At 39.5% G+C, this 7,210-nt stretch overlaps 1 protein-coding gene across 1 annotated transcript in view; it reads right to left on the bottom strand.

Moving 5' to 3' along the window:
* Positions 1-958: 958 nt before the first annotated feature.
* Positions 959-7,210, bottom strand: part of LOC133536646 (ras-specific guanine nucleotide-releasing factor 2-like) — a 38,418-nt gene continuing 32,166 nt past the window's right edge. Inside the window, exon 11 of the mRNA XM_061877266.1 lies at positions 959-7,210. This exon is cut by the window's right edge and continues 705 nt beyond it. The gene's annotated coding sequence lies outside the window, so the exon portion shown is untranslated.

Here is a 7,210-nt window from a genome sequence, read left to right as displayed (position 1 = left end):
CACACACACACACACACACACACACACACACACACACACAGGAACCCCAATGTTAGTCAGCGTATACTTTTTTTTTTTTTACCTTTTATTGGTGTCAAAATGAAAATCATGTCTGTGGACATTAAGTAAGCATTGCGAGAACACACACACACACACACACACACACACACACACACACACACACACACACACACACACAGGAACCCCAATGTTAGTCAGCGTATGCTTTTTTTTTTTTACCTTTTATTGGTGTCAAAATGAAAATCATGTCTGTGAACATTAAGTAAGCATTGCGAGACACACACACACACACACACACACACACACACACACACACACACACACACACACAGAAACCCCAATGTTAGTCAGCATATCTTTTTTTTTACCTTTTATTGGTGTCAAAATGAAAATCATGTCTGTGAACATTAAGTAAGCATTGCCAGAACACACACACACACACACACACACACACACACACACACACACACACACACACACACACACACACACACACACACACACACACACACACACACACCCAATGTTAGTCAGCGTATCCTTTTTTTTTTTACCTTTTATTGGTGTCAAAATGATGGAAAAGAAAACAACTGTAACATAAAACATACACAGAAAGTAAATACTATAAATAAAAGCTTAGTTTGACATTCTTTTACAGTGCAAAGGTGCTACTGCTAACAACACACTCCAACTACTTTAACAATACTGGCCAGGAGCTAATAATAATAATGGAAAGCATCAACAGGATTATAAGTGTATTCTCTTGTTTAAAAAAAACTGAGTTTTGTGTAGAAAAGTGCGAATATTTGATCATTTCACTAACTCCTTGCTAACAGTCATTCTGCAGCTTTGGAGTGTGGACTGCGGACAGGAAGTGACATCACGCCGAGCTCCGGAAACAGGAAGTGCTTTGTTGTTGTTGTTTTTTACAAGCAAGCTAACTTTCTAGCTAACCCCCGCTAACAGTCTTGACTGAAATCGTGCATTATTTAGCGGAACCACAGCTTGGACCAAAGAACCACAACTTTCAGTGGATTGCTAACGTAGAACAAACATTTCTACGAGAACCTCCAAAAACGCGGTGTTTTTATTCACGGTAACATCAGTTGCGAGGTAACGCACAGACATGTTAGAAGTAGACGCAACATTAGCTGCTGTGACGCGAGAAAATGGGCGGCCATCTTGAAGTGGTGATGAGCAGCCTAAACTGACAGTTGACAGGTAGAAAACAAAGATGGTGTTCAACCTTTTCCTGCTCAAATGAGGGGACTGTTGAAAATAGGAAACGGGGGATTACTTTTCACATTCACGTACTATTCACGTATTTTGTGAAAAGAATATTAAGTTGAGAAGGAGCAAATATCTTCAAAAAGTACTGAAATCCTAGCCATTAGCAAACAAGGGTATGACCGTTTTGAATGAAATTAATTACATTTAAAAATGTCAAACTTGAATAAGATAAAGTTTAAATAAATTATTGTGACATCTAAAACAAAATTCACCAGCCGCCACTGATTATGAAGCATTCTCCATCCATCCATCCATCCATTTCCTACCACTTATTCCCTTTTGGGGTCACAGGGGGCGCTGGCGCCTATCTCAGCTACAATCGGGCGGAAGGCGGGGTACACCCTGGACAAGTCACCACCTCATCGCAGGGCCAACACAGATAGACAGACAACATTCACACACTAGGGCCAATTTAGTGTTGCCAATCAACCTATCCCCAGGTGCATGTCTTTGGAGGTGGGAGGGGCCTATCCCCAGGTGCATGTCTTTGGAGGTGGGAGGGGCCTATCCCCAGGTGCGTGTCTTTGGAGGTGGGAGGGGCCTATCCCCAGGTGCGTGTCTTTGGAGGTGGGAGGGGCCTATCCCCAGGTGCATGTCTTTGGAGGTGGGAGGAAGCCGGAGTACCCGGAGGGAACCCACGCATTCACGGGGAGAACATGCAAACTCCACACAGAAAGATCCCGAGCCTGGATTTGAACCCAGGACGGCAGGACCTTCGTATTGTGAGGCAGACACACTAACCCCTCTTCCACCGTGAAGCAAACTATAAGACAATACTCTCTTAACAGTATAATTGTCACCAAGTAACAATATTCAAATACTAACATTGTTGAGTAAGACAAAATTGGGTTTTATTCTGAATCCAGTGAAACAGATTGGTGGTTCAATTTCAAAATAGCTGCCCCTTTTTTCCATTTCCTCTGGGATTATATTCCCAGTTTGATCTGGGACGTCTGGTCACTTATGTCAGTGGTTCTCAAATGGGGGTACGCGTACCCCTCAGGGTACTTGAAGGTATGCCAAGGGGTAAGTGAGATTTTTTTCAAATATTCTAAAAATAGCAACAAATAAAAAAATCCTGTGTAAATATATTTATTGAATAATACTGGCTGGCTCAGGGTGGAGGACAGAGTCAAACAACTTGCACTGAGCCTGGTCTATAAAATCCGCTACACCTCCTTGATACCGAAGTACATGTCAAATTACTTCCTTAACGTAAATGACAACACCAGGGGGAGCTCCACAAACCACGTTAAACCCAGATTCTGATCTAACAAAGGTCTTAACTCATTCTCTTTCTATGCCACATCAATGTGGAATGCACTCCCAACAGGTGTAAAAGTAAGTGCATCTCTATATTCCTTCAAAAGCGCTCCAGGCAACTTCAACCCTTTACTAATACCCTCCTCCATTCACATCCCATCTCCCCGGATTATAAACAACTCAAATGTACTTCTAATGTATATACTTGTTCTTATGCTATGTGAACTCACTATGTTCTCTGCTGGCTGTACATATCCTACTAAATAAGACCTACACTGTTTCAATGTCCACATTTCTCTGTTGATGCAATTGTTGAAGACTGAAGTTCTGATATCAACCAAAGCTCCTCATCCCACCCCCCGGATTATAAATAATGTAAATAATTCAATGTATATACTATGATGATTAACTTGTGGGATGACTGTATTATGTTGATAGTATATATTTGTACCATGAATTGATTAAACAAGTTGAAAAACTTATTGGGGTGTTACTATTTAGTGGTCAATTGTACGGAATATGTACTGTACTGTGCAATCTACTAATAAAAGTATCAATTAATCAATCAATACTTCAACGAAATATGAATGTAAGTTCATAAAGTGTGAAAAGAAATACAACAATGCAATATTCAGTGTTGACAGCTAGATTTTTTGTGGACATTTTCCATAAATATTGATGTTAAAGATTTCTTTTTTGTGAAGAAATGTTGATGAATCCAGATAGATCTCTATTACAATCCCCAAAGAGGGCTCTTTAAGTTGATGATTACTTCTATGTGTAGAAATCTTTATTTATAATTGAATCACTTTTTTATTTTTCAACAAGTTTTTAGTTATTTTTATATCTTTTTTTTCCAAATAGTTCAAGAAAGACCACTACAAATGAGCAATATTTTGCACTGTTATACAATTTAATAAATCATTAAGTGATGACATAGTGCTGTATTTTACTTATTTATCTTTTTTTTTCAAGCAAAAATGCTTTGCTCTGATTAGGGGGTACTTGAATTAAAAAAAATGTTCACAGGGGGTACATCACTAAAAAAAGGTTGAGAACCACCATGTAAATTGTATGTATGTGTGTGTACATATGTATATATGTAAGTGTGTGTGAATTTAAATGTATTATATATAAATAATATATAGCATCTACGCAGCAACCACTGAACTGAATTATATTATATATATTATTGTATTGTATATTGTAAATATATATATGTATAGGGGTGGGACCTCATAAGTTGACTTCTTCCCACTCCCTTTTGAGCCAATCTTGACATCTACAAAAGATTAGTCACATGTAATGTTTTCAATGTAGGTGTAAAATAATCTATTTATATATTTCTGTTGTATTTTATGTTATTCTCTTGTTTTGTTTGCATGGCTCAAAATAAACCATTCATTCATTCATTCATTCATTCAACCACTGCTCTATAGATATATATATAGATATCTAATGTATTCATACATTTTTTTATGTAGGATTGTAGGAGCCTAAATACTGTTTAAGTTAATTTACATTTTATGGAAGGTGCTTTATGTTTATTCAGCCAAAAGGGGACTATTTACTTTATTTGCATGATAAGAAAATTGCTTGGAGTAATTATAAAAAGCTCACTTTAATTGGGATTATTACATTTGTCCAAACGATTTGATGACATAACTGTTTTAAATGCATATATGGCGGAAGGATCTGTGTGGTAAGGGGTTTTTGGACGCATGGTGTTATGGGTAATTGCTGTCAGGTGCGGTGGAATCGAGCCACACGGTTTTTTGACCTCACTCATACTTTTTCCAACTCGTACTGTAACAAACTCTCTTTATTTTGTCATTCATTTGTTCCCACATCGTGACTGTTTTATGTTTTGAATTATTAAGATCACAAGTAAACCATACAAACCAAGAAGAACGTCTGGAGTTTTGTTTTGTGGAGTGAATGTGATAGTAGAGGAGCGTCAAGCTTAAGGCTACTTTAGGAATCTACACATGTATATTTAGCCCAGTGGTTCTTAACCTTGTTGGAGGTACCGAACCCCATTAGTTCCATATGTGCATTCTCTTCATAGTGAAAAATAAATGTTTTATTTTATTTTTTTAATTCAAGACAAAGTTATGTGTTTTTGGTAACACTTTAGTATGAAGAACATATTCTAAGTAACAAAGACTTCATTTGGAGTTATTTGCTTCGGGTTATAATGAGGCCATGCCGAATAAAGCATTAATAATGACTAGTTAAGAGCCAATATGTTACTAATTTGCATGTTAATAAGCAACTAATTAATGGTGAATATGTTCCCCATACTTAAGTGTTACCATGTTTTTTTTTTTACTGGTGCACAAAATGAACTGTGCAGGCTATAGAGCGTTTTCCGTTCGGGCTCCAGTACTCTGGAATGCCCTCCCGGTAACAGTTCGAGATGCTACCTCAGTAGAAGCATTTAAGTCTCACCTTAAAACTCATCTGTATACTCTAGCCTTTAAATATACCTCCTTTTTAGACCAGTTGATCTGCCGCTTCTTTTCTTTTTTCTCCGATGTCCTTGTGGAGGGGGTCCGGTCCGATGACCAGTACTGGCTGTCCAGAGTCGAGACCCAGGATGGACCGCTTGCCTGTGTATCGGTTGGGGACATCTCTACGCTGCTGATCCGCCTCCGCTTGGGATGGTTTCCTGTGGACGGGACTCTCGCTGCTGTCTTGGATCCGCTTGAACTGAACTCTCGCGGCTGTGTTGGAGCCACTATGGATTGAACTTTCACAGTATCATGTTAGACCCGCTCCACATCCATTGCTTTCGGTCCCCTAGAGGGGGGGGTTGCCCACATCTGAGGTCCTCTCCAAGGTTTCTCATAGTCAGCATTGTCACTGGCGTCCCACTGGATGTGAATTCTCTCTGCCCACTGGGTGTGAGTTTTCCTTGCCCTTTTGTGGGTTCTTCCGAGGATGTTGTAGTCGTAATGATTTGTGCAGTCCTTTGAGACATTTGTGATTTGGGGCTATATAAATAAACATTGATTGATTGATTGATGAACATCACCTTGTACAAACAACAAAACCCACACTAAACTCACACTAGACTGCATAAACTCACACCTGCAAGTCAGTGTGACTTTTGCTGTTGCCGTATCCGTAATACGCCGATTGGGAGAAGTTTTTACTGAGACGATGAGTCGGGTGTGTTTTGACCTCCGCCGAACCCCTGAAGCCGACTCACCGAACCTCTAGGGTTCGATCCAACCCAGGCTAAGAACCACTGATTCAACATAATTATATTGTTTCTTCAACTTCAAAATAGCTGACCATTTTCACCCCCTTCCCAGTTTTGATCTCGGACGCCTGCTCACTTATAGTGTATAAGAATATTCTATTACTGTTAAAGGGGAACATTATCACAATTTCAAAAGGGTTAAAAACAATAAAAATCCGATCCCAGTGGCATGTTGTATTTTTTGAAATTTTTATCAAAATTTTACCGGTCTCCGAATATCCCTAAAAAAAGCTTTAAAGTGCTTGATTTTCGCTATTTGCGATGCAACTATCCATTTCCCTGTGATGTCACACAGTGCTGCCAATGTAAACAAACAATGGGAATACCACAGCAAGATATAGCGACATTAGCTCGGATTCAAACTCGGATTTCAGCGACTTAAGCGATTCAACAGATTACGCATGTATTGAAACAGATGGTTGGAGTATGAAAATATTGAAGAAGAAACTGAAGCTATTCAGCGAATAGCTATTGACGCTATTCATAGCCATAGCATGGCCGAATAGCTGCGTTAGCATCGGCGGTAAAATGTGCGGACCAAACGATCAGGACTTTCGCATCTTTTGACACTGGAGCAACTTAAATCCGTCGATTGGTAAGTGTTTGTTTCGCATTAAATGTGGGTGGAAGGAAACGTAATATAGTTGCAAATGCATCTACAGGTTATCCATACATCTCTGTGCCATGTCTGCTTTAGCACCGCCGGTAAATAGCATGTTAGCATCGATTAGCGTAGCATGTTAGCATCGATTAGCTGGCAGTCAACATCAACAAAACTCATCTTTGTGATTTCGTTGACTATTGTTGCAAATGCATCTGCAGGTTATCCATACATCTCTGTGCCATGTCTGCCTTAGCATCGCCGGTCAAATGTGGAGACACTCTGGTACATTCAATGGGGGTCTGGCGGCAGACACTTTTGGCATCTTGGGGCCAGTGGTGCAACTTGAATCCCTCCCTGTTAGTGTTGTTACACCCTCCGACAACACACCCACGAGGCATGATGTCTCTAAGGTTCCAAAAAATAGTCAAAAAAACCGAAAATAACAGAGCTGAGACCCGGTGTTTGTAATGTGTTGAAAATGAAAATGTTACCTCGGCGACGTCACATTCTGACGTCATCGCGATAAACAGAAAGGCGTTTAATTCGCCAAAATTCACCCATTTAGAGTTCGGAAATCGGTTAAAAAATATGTTTTTTTTTCTGCCCCATCAAGGTATATATTGACGCTTACATAGGTCTGCTGATAATGTTCCCCTTTAACCTAATCATATTGTTTCTTAAACTTATAAATAGCTGACCATTTTTACCCCCTTCCCTGGGATTATATTCCCAGTTTTGATCTTGGACGCCTGCTCACTTATAGC

The sequence above is a fragment of the Nerophis ophidion genome, linkage group LG17, assembly GCF_033978795.1.
Source record: "Nerophis ophidion isolate RoL-2023_Sa linkage group LG17, RoL_Noph_v1.0, whole genome shotgun sequence".
In the NCBI taxonomy this organism is placed as follows: Eukaryota; Metazoa; Chordata; class Actinopteri; order Syngnathiformes; family Syngnathidae; genus Nerophis; species Nerophis ophidion.
Note: the sequence above shows the minus strand (reverse complement) of the source record. Positions and strands in the feature narration are given on the sequence as shown.